We start from the raw sequence: 9,536 nt of genomic DNA, 5'->3' as shown, positions 1-9,536 counted from the left end.
TGGAAATTGTGGGTCATCCTCAGCTACTAGTGAGTTTGAGACCAGCCTGGGCGACATGAGCTCCTGTCTACAACAATAATAATAATGATAACAGTGTTGATGATGATAATGAAGAGATGTCTAAACACAGGCCTGTAAGTCAGAATTTTGGTCACACTGACAATGGCATCCTTACCTAATGAGTAAGGTTCTATTTAGCAATACTTTAATCCTGGATTTGTCAAAGAAAAAGGAGTGGGAAGAAAAATTCTATTCACTATTTCACTAACAGTAGTGCTCTTTTTATCCAGAGCAACAAAATGGGAAACATCTACACTGCCATCCAACTAGCTATCTCATTTATTTCAAAAGGAAACCTGTAAAATGATTAAGCTGGGTTGCAAAAGATGGGTCAGGTTAAAGCAAACAGTGCTTCTGTGATCACTTTCGGGAAACAAAACCCAAGAGTGTAAGGACCGCCCAGTGGACATGTTCCAGCTTTACTTCAAGTGCCAGCCATGGGCACTGTCTGTGGTAGGAGAGCAAACACTAGGAAGCGCTGTTTTCAGACCACTGCTGTGGGAAGTGGTTACAGGATGACAGACTCAGCAAGTCATGGGCTCAACTGTTTAATCCAGCTGTCTTCTAAATGTCGTTCAAAGACGGGCTTTCTTCAGGGTTTAATATGTGACCTGTGCACAAGTGTTTGATTGTTGTGTGTGGAATAGGAGAGTGGGTGGTTCACCCTTGTTTTGCACAAATATCACCTTCCTTCCATATTTTCCTCCTTCCTTCCATTTTTCCTTCCTTCCTCCTTCCTTCCTTTCTTCCTTCCTTCTTTCCTTCCTTTCTTTCTTCCTCCCTCCCTCCCTTCCTTCCTTCCTTTCTGTCTGTCTTTCTTTTTAAAACATATTTTCTCCTGTAGCCCTGAGCAGATGCTCAACTCTGCTAGAAACATGAGGGTCACTGACCCTCCTGCAGCTGTCGCCTGTCTTCTGGGGACCAGATGTCTTTGCTTAGAGCGCTGTCTAGTTTTTATGACAACGTAACACAAACTAGAGTCATCCAGGGAAAAAGGAACTTCAGTTGGGAAACGCCCTCATTAGAATGGCTGGTGGGCAGTACTGTGGGGCATTTTCTTGATAGATAATGGATGTGAGAGGGCCCCGTCCATTGTGTGCAGTGCCATACTTGGGCAGGTGGTTCTGTGAGCTGTATAACAAAACAGGCTGAGCAAGTCATGGGGAACAAGCCAGTGAGCAGCACCCTTCCATGGCCTCTGCATCAGCTCCTTCCTCCAGGTTCCTGCCCTGACTTCCCGCACTGACGGACTGTGGTGTGGGACTGTAATCTGACCTGACCTCCCCCCAGTCATGTTGCCTTCGCCATGGTGTTGCCATAGCAGCCAGAAACCTGCGCGACATCCTGGTCCTCAAGTCTCTCATGGTCTGCGTGCTGCTCGGTTCTCTTGTATCTACTTTCTTCGTTGTTATTAAGCAGATATGACATGAAGGGTCACACCTGGAGGGTGTGTCTTTCAAGTGAACACTCTTTACTTTGTTATTTCATACTTATTTAGTAAAGGGAAGTCTAGAAATCAGCTGTTAACACGAACCACAGACTTCCTTTTCTGAACAAAGGGTCTTAATTATGATTTTCAAGGTCAAATAACTTGTAGGGAGAAACTATTCGTGGGCTCTAAATGAGCAGAATCCCAGTATTCTGTGCATTGCTGTTAGAAGTTCAGCTCACCACACTCTTGGCCTTGGGCGCTGCCACCTGGTTAGCACAGGAGAGCTGGAGTGATCCGTTCCTGCCCCATGGCATCCATGCAGCCTGAGGGCCACCAGAGACACAGGGCTGTCTCTCCTGAAGCAGAACCTTTCTAAATGGAGACTTGACAAAGATGCAGGTTTTATTTAGCAGTGGTGGCCTCAAAGTGGCTTTTCCTTCAGCATGATTTTGGTCTCGAACTCAGTCCCATGCATTAATATTATTATTTTTAACTTATTTATAGCATATACCCACAAAGACATGTCTTCAGAAATACGAGGAATGTGTGTATTCCCTCTATCTGAGCCTACAACCCTGGCACAGCCACAGTTACGCAAGTGCTTCCCCCAGCAACTGTGTGCAAGGGGCCTGGGAATACAAGCTATTTCCAGTTGGGGACCTAAAGCAAATTACCTTTTATTATCCAATTGTCTTGGTGTCCTGCATATGTATGTTTTAACTGTATTAAAATAAATTTAGTTTAAAGTATGTTCTCCAAAAGCAAGTTTGGTACAGACGTTCTCAGGGTACACAGAGCAAAGTCACTCCAGGTGAGCAAGAGCGGGGCAATCCAGCTAATGACCCCATATGTGCTTCCAAGTCCCATGGAGAAAGCCGTGTGGTAGCCCTGGAGTTGCTGACACAGGGTTTATAGGCATTTGATGTAAACCACAAACAATTTCTTTCAAGTGTTCCCATTCATTCCATTCTTGTTACTTCACCTCACTAACTTGAGAAAGTACAAGATGAAGTCAGTTATTCATTGGTCAGACTAAGACAAACTTATCTGCTATAGTTTTGATTGAAAGTGTCCCCCAAATGGCTGTTGCCAAAACCTTGTTCCAGGTGGTCCTGGTGAAAGTCAATGTGTCACAAAGCAAAACCAAAAGCCATGAATCTGGAGAGGATCTGGTAATGTCTAGAGGGCGATACAAGAAACTGAGCTGGGAGTAACCAGAATACAGCCTGTAACTGTATGATAATGTCTAATAACAAAATAAAAAAAGATTTATTTTATCAAGCCAAGAAAAATAAAACATCTTGTTATTCAGAGTGGTGTTTTTGGGAGGTCGGGAACTGGTTTATTTTTCTGTTGTTTGGTGAGACAAGGGTGTCCTCCACAGCAGCAGAAGCACCTCTCAGAATTGAGTTATTTTAGAGACTTGAGAATCGTGTTATGTTCTGGGCTGTCCTGGAATTTTTGATTCTCTTGCTCAGTTTCCCCAGGGCTGGGACTGCAGGCACATGAGTCCCTTGTCTGACTGCTATGGAACCCTTAAACATGGGGCCTAGCAGGACGTCTCCAGGTTGTTTAGGGTACACCCGTGAGTGAGACTGGGTATACCTGTGAGGGAGACTGTGAGTACACCCATGAGTGAGATTGGAGTACACCCGTGAGTGAGATTGGAGTACACCCATGAGTGAGATTGGAGTACACCCATGAGTGAGGCTGGGGTACACCCATGGGTGAGACTGGGGTACACCCATGGGTGAGCCTCGGGTACACCCATGAGTGAGATTGGGGTACACCTGTGGGTGAGACTGGGGTACACCATGAGACTGGGGTATATAGAAGGAGCGGCGGCCACCGGCTAGCATTATCCAAAATAATTACACAGAAACCGTATTCATTTAAACAGTGCTTGGCCCATTAGTTTCAGCCTCTTATTGGCTAATTCTCATATCTTGCTTTAACCCATATTTAGTAATCTGAGTAGCACCACAAGGTGGTGGCTTACCAGGAAAGATCTTAACCTGCATCTCTCTCGGGTCTGAGAATCATGGTGACTGCCTGAGGCATCTGCCTCACTGCCTTCTTCCCAGCATTCTGTTCTGTTTACTCTGCCTACCTAATTTTCTGTCCTATCAAAGGGCCAAGGCAGTTTCTTTATTAACCAATGAAATTAACACATAGACAGATGACCCTTTTCCATCAGGGGTACACTGTGTATAACACTGGGGTACACCTGTGAGTGAGACCGCAGTCTTTCTGTCTCTGTTTCTGCTCTGTCATGAGCAGCTTGGTTCTTCTCCATCACTCCTTCCCACCATGATGAGCTGCCCCTCTCTGTGCTCCCGCCTGAACGCAATGTGCCTCCCCAGTCTCTAAAACCATGACCCAAGCAGACCTTTGCTGTTTATGAGTTGATTCTGTCAGGGGTTTGTTGTAGTGAAGGGAAGCTGAGCTACCCATTTCTCTTCTCCCTGTGCTCAAGACACCCTACCTTTATAGCAAATTGAAACCTCTTCCATAAACTAATATAGAAAGGGACTCTTGTTTGGCCCATAATCTCTTTGGTCACAAAACCCACATTTTTCTTACAATGTTATGCTGCTCTATGTTAGTTCTTTCATCTAATCATAGTGTCTTGTTACCCACCCGTTGGCTTGATGCAGTAGCCAGCCTCTGAGACATCCCCTAGTGACCCTTGCCTCCCAAGTATCCATACACGTGTGCCGCTCTCCCAAGGTGTCAGGCTGTCACAGGTCACAGTTTGACTGCGACAAAGTGAAGGAGTGTGACTTGTGAGGTTAGATCATAGTGACATTGCTGCTCCTGTGTTGTCCAGTCATGAGAGAAACCAAACTCCACAAAATGAGGACTTACAAGAACCCCAAGGTAGGACAGCCCAGTTGGTAAAGTACTTACCATGAAAGTATAAGGCCCTGTGCCCAACTCTGCCTCCATGAGTTCATGTACACACATGCAGCATGATTAATAAAATCACAGAGACAGAAATTAGGGTTCAACCTGAAGGTCAGAAAAGCAAACCAGCCAGCCACTGGCTCTTACTTCTACCTCAGTCTGAAATGGCGATCCTGACTCCAGTAATCTCAGAATGAGACTGTGTGAGAGCTGTCTTCTCCCGTGTTATACTCCTCTCTAGGGCTGGGATTAAAGGCATGCACCACTGGGATTAAAGGCATGTGCTGCCCAGTTTCTATGGAAAACTTGTGTGGCTACTGGGATGAAGTATGTATTACCACTGCCTGGTCTTTAATGCTGACCAATGGGACTGTTTTATTCTCTGATCTTCAGGCAAGCTTTATTTATTAAAATACAAATGAAATATCACTATACACACATGCATGTGAATACATATGTACACACATATGCACACACGTGTGCCCCCACCAGGCCTTGGCTCAGTCACTTGAAGAAGTCACCCTGCAAGTAAACCCTACAGCTCTAGTCTTCCTTTTAGATGACTGTAGCCCAGCTAATATTTTGACTGCAACTTCATAAGAGAACTGAAGTCATGCTCACCCAGCTAAGCCATTGTGAAGACAGTGTCTGCTGTTATTTTAAACCCCTGTGTTTATACTTATAACATTGCAGTAACTTGTACACCTGCATACTTTTCTCAAAAGATAATACTCGTGAAAACCTCCTAATCCACCCTTCCACTAATAGATGCATACTTTTTATGCGTCTATGTTTAATTTCCAAGCATACATTGAGATATTAAAGAACAAGTTGCTTTAAAGCTAAATCTAACTTAAATTTTAATTTTTTGAGATGAGGTTCTTCTAAATTCTTGGTTGGTCTAAAACTCCATCTAGAGACCGGGCTGCTCTTGAACTTGTAGCAGAGATCCTGTCTCTGCCTGAAAAGTGCTGGGATTACACACTTAAACTTCCATGCCCTCCTGAAAGCTTGTTATAGATGTGTCACCTGCTTGGAGGAAGTTAATATAGTTCCAAAGTGGGAAATTATTCTGATCCAACCAGGACCTGGGAACAACCCCTTCCTAAGGAGATACATACATACATAAGCAAAATTTTAGAGCAAAAGCCAAATACCACATAACTTTTCCTATAAAGCTTTGAAATTTATTTTAATTTATTGTGTATGGATGTTTTGCCTCCATGTATGTCTATGTGCCACGTACATGCCTGGTGTTGGAAGAGCCAGAAGAGGATGCACCACATGGTCACTACCATGCCAAGTGTGCTGGGAATGGAACCCGGGTGCTCTGGAAGGTCAACCATATTGATATTGACCTCTGAGCCATCTCTCCAGCTACCCACAGAACTTTAATGGACTCTTTCCTTCTAAAATAAGTGATAAGTATTGGAACCCTGTTTGTGGGTTTCTGCGATGATGCAATATGTGAAATTCAGCTGAATCAATAAAACCAGGCTTAATAAACAGATCAAAGCAACTCCTGGGTGATTCTCAGAGAGGCAGGTCTAGAGACCTGGTCTTCAATACCCTGTAGGCACTCTTGAGCAGTTCCAGGGGAGGAGTTGCCAATGGCAGGCTTTCTGAGGGGCGAGGTCTGCAATGGGAGGAGTGAGACAGGAGCAGAGATCCCCAACACTAAGCCTCAAATGCTTATTCTCTTTCCACCTACTAAATTTCATAAAATTTTCTTCTTCTCATTTCAAGACCTCCTTGATACAGGACACTCTCTGGACAGTCCCATGAAAAGTTTGAATAAAAGATACAGTGATTCCCTGTTGGCAGAAGCCCCGCATGCTGATAGGCATGGCTAGTTTTGCATTGCACCCGCTGTGGGCTCTCATCTGCTGTGGCTCTCACCACCCAAACCAAGTTCTCTCTCTCACAGAATCATAGCCACCTCCCACCATGGCTAAGGCTTAACCTGTCTTGGGGCTAGGCATCTCATGCTTGTGTTCAAAGTGCCTCCTTCTCCTTCTTGTCCTGTCTCTGTTTGCTTCCTGCCTCCTCCCTGTCACCACCATTGCAAAGCCATCCTGCTTGCTGGAGGGAGGGGTGTTCCTCTTTCCAGCTAAGCTGTGGACAGACCTGAGACTAGCTGCCTATGCTCAGATGTTTCCTGTCTCTTTCATATGTATGAAAGAATGTGTAAACGGTGGAGCCACACACATGTGTTTCTGAATGCCCTGTATATGTGTGTTGCTAATTGGGTATGTTTAAAATCTGTATGATTACTCAAAAAAACAAAAAAAACCCATGTGGTCTGTCAGTACCTTAAAACACATGGGCAGGCACCATCTTGGGTAAGGGCAAGCTAGATGACATAACAGCCATCTTTACTGAGAGTGACCACGTGATCTCTACCATTTTGTTAGAGGTTAAAAGAGTGACTTCACCGCCATATTAACTAAGGGTCAGATGACCTAAGGGCCATATCTGACTAAGGGTCAGATGACCTAACCACCATGTTTAGTAACGGTGGCCATGTGAACTGGAAGCCATGTTTACCAAAGTTAAAGACTACACTTCTTAATCCTAATGAGCCCTCTCTCTGATCTTTCTCCCTGTGCCGGCCACGAGTGGCCAGTGAGTCGGGCAGGTTCAGAGTTGGTGCTTGCTGCAGCTCAGGGGTTTAGAGCTGCCCTCAACTTCCCTCCAGGTGATGGTGCGAAAGATAACACTGAGAGATCCCAGGGTGTGGTCCCAATTCACATTGTATGGGCTGTTAAGCTAAATCAGCATATATGTTCTAAAGGTATCTTGATTCCGAAATTTGAGATCTAAGGATATGTTGCTTTGGAAAACAGGGTTTTCTTTTGTTTTCATAGAAGATTTGAACCTGTGGATATCTTCCAGATCAAAATGGTTTGATGGAACAAAAACCCCTGACAGGTTGCTATGAACACCCCCACAAAGAAAATATTTCACCCAATAAACAGCAGGAAGCAGTTTGGAGAAAAATAACTATGCTCATATTCCCAAATATTGTCTATAAATGTTTATTTACATTTAAAGGGGGGATGTGATGTAGATATGAATAATTTGCATTGGTATGGATCCTGGTTTCTTGATACAAACTTAAGGTAAATTTTTAAATACTATTTATGTATATTTATGCTCTAGATTAAGGTATTGTGATTGAGTAGTTCATTTAAAAAATAAATAAGAAATATAGGTCAATAGATAATCAACTATAATAGTCAAACTTGTAGTCATGATAGATTTTTCTAGATGTATTGAGATATATTTCAGATGGATATGCATTTGTAAGACCATTCAAAGACTACAGAATATGGCATTTAAAATGTTTTTAAGAACCTAAGAGATCAAAAGGATGATGGGCATTAAAGAGGCTCCTTATGGAGTTGGCTAGTCATTTTGGCAAGAAACTGCTCTTGCCTGGACTGCTTCACTGGACATGCAGGACCTGCAGAGAAATGACTACTACACTTGCCTAAAGGTGAGATAATTCTTCGGGGTTTCTGCTTCATGAATGAGTTTGTGAGACATTCCACAGAATACAGAAGAAAGAGACTGAACTGTCTTTAAAATTTCCTGCTCCATGGAAAAGTCTGCTTGATACTATGGGCCTGTAGGCTGAAGATGGATGCTCCAATGGTACAGAAGAACTTAGGGTGACTGTCCAGGCAGTGAGATGTCTCTGTCATTTCTAGAGTTTTGGAAGTTGCTTGTAATGCACTCCCTGTTTACTTAGGTAATATTATATCCTTCTGGAGTCTTGATGGAGTTGAAGAATAGATAGATAGTTATAGTTTTCCTTAGTTATGGTAAAAGATAAAGTAAATAAAAATATTGTAACTGTAATTCTTGCTTGATACCTATTTTGTTATATGTAATTTTACTATGTTAAAGTTAAAACCTTTCTTTGTAATTAAATAGAAAAGGGGAGGTGATTTGGGAGTCCCCTCTGTGTGTTGTGATTACCATTAATGAATAAAGAAAATGGCTTGGCCTGTTGATAGGGCAGAACTTAGGTAGGTGGGGAGGACTGCTCTGAATGCTGGGAGAAAGAAGGGCAGAGTCAGGGGATGCCATGGAGCCGTAGCCTGAGATAGACATGCTGAAACTCTGCTTATAGGCCATGACCTTATGGTGATAGACAGATTAATAGAAATTGGTTAAACTAAAATGTAAGAGTTAGCCAATAAGAAGCTAGAGCTAATGGGCCAAGCAGTGGTTTAAATAATACAGTTTCTGTGTGATTATTTCAGGTCAAAACTAGCCGGGTGGCCAGAAATGAGCAAGCAGCAGCTCCTTGCAATGTAATTATATTTAGATTAATGCTGAAAATGTAACTCTTTTTAATTTATAACTTAATTTTTTTCTATGAGACAGGGTTAGGCACATGCCTGCCTTCTTGCTGTCTTGCTCCTCACTGTGATGGTCATGGACTCTAATTCCTAGAATCATGATTCCCCAAATTAAATGCAAGATGAGAACGCCTCACTGATAAAAGGTACTGAGCCAAGAGGCTAACACAAACAAGAATTAGGGTTCACTTAGAATGTAAGAGTTAATAAGAAGCCTGAGCTAATAAGCTAACCGGTTTATGATTAATATAGTCCTCTCTGTGTTTCTTTGGGACTGAACACTGTGGGAACAAATGGGACAGAAACCTCTGCAAAAAAGTGTCCATATACTCCATTCTCTTTATTCTTCACCCAGTGCTGGGTACTTAGGCTGAACCCTGAAATCAACCATTATTAATATTACTGCAGCACATATGGGCTTGCAGCAAACTCTCTCACATTCTGACTTTGCTGTTTTGGGTTTGCATCTGGGATTTGCATGGTGATCACATGGCAGTTATATTCTTAGTTTTTGCGAAACTTTGGTACTGATTCCCTGTCCCTTTACCTCCTCCCAGATCTCTTTTTGATAGTGGCCACTCTGACTGGTAAAATGTAAGCTCCATGTAATTTTGGTTTTCATTTCCCTGATGGCTAAAGATGATGGTAATGTAGCCATTTCTCCAAGTTGCACCATTCTGGAGAAGAGTGAGAGGTTCCTAAAAATCAGTACCAAAGGAAACTCACAAGGCTTGAAGTCCATGAAACTTGGCCCAGAAGCCAGATTC

The sequence above is a fragment of the Arvicola amphibius genome, chromosome 7 (assembly GCF_903992535.2).
Source record: "Arvicola amphibius chromosome 7, mArvAmp1.2, whole genome shotgun sequence".
Classification (NCBI taxonomy): domain Eukaryota; kingdom Metazoa; phylum Chordata; class Mammalia; order Rodentia; family Cricetidae; genus Arvicola; species Arvicola amphibius.
Note: the sequence above shows the minus strand (reverse complement) of the source record.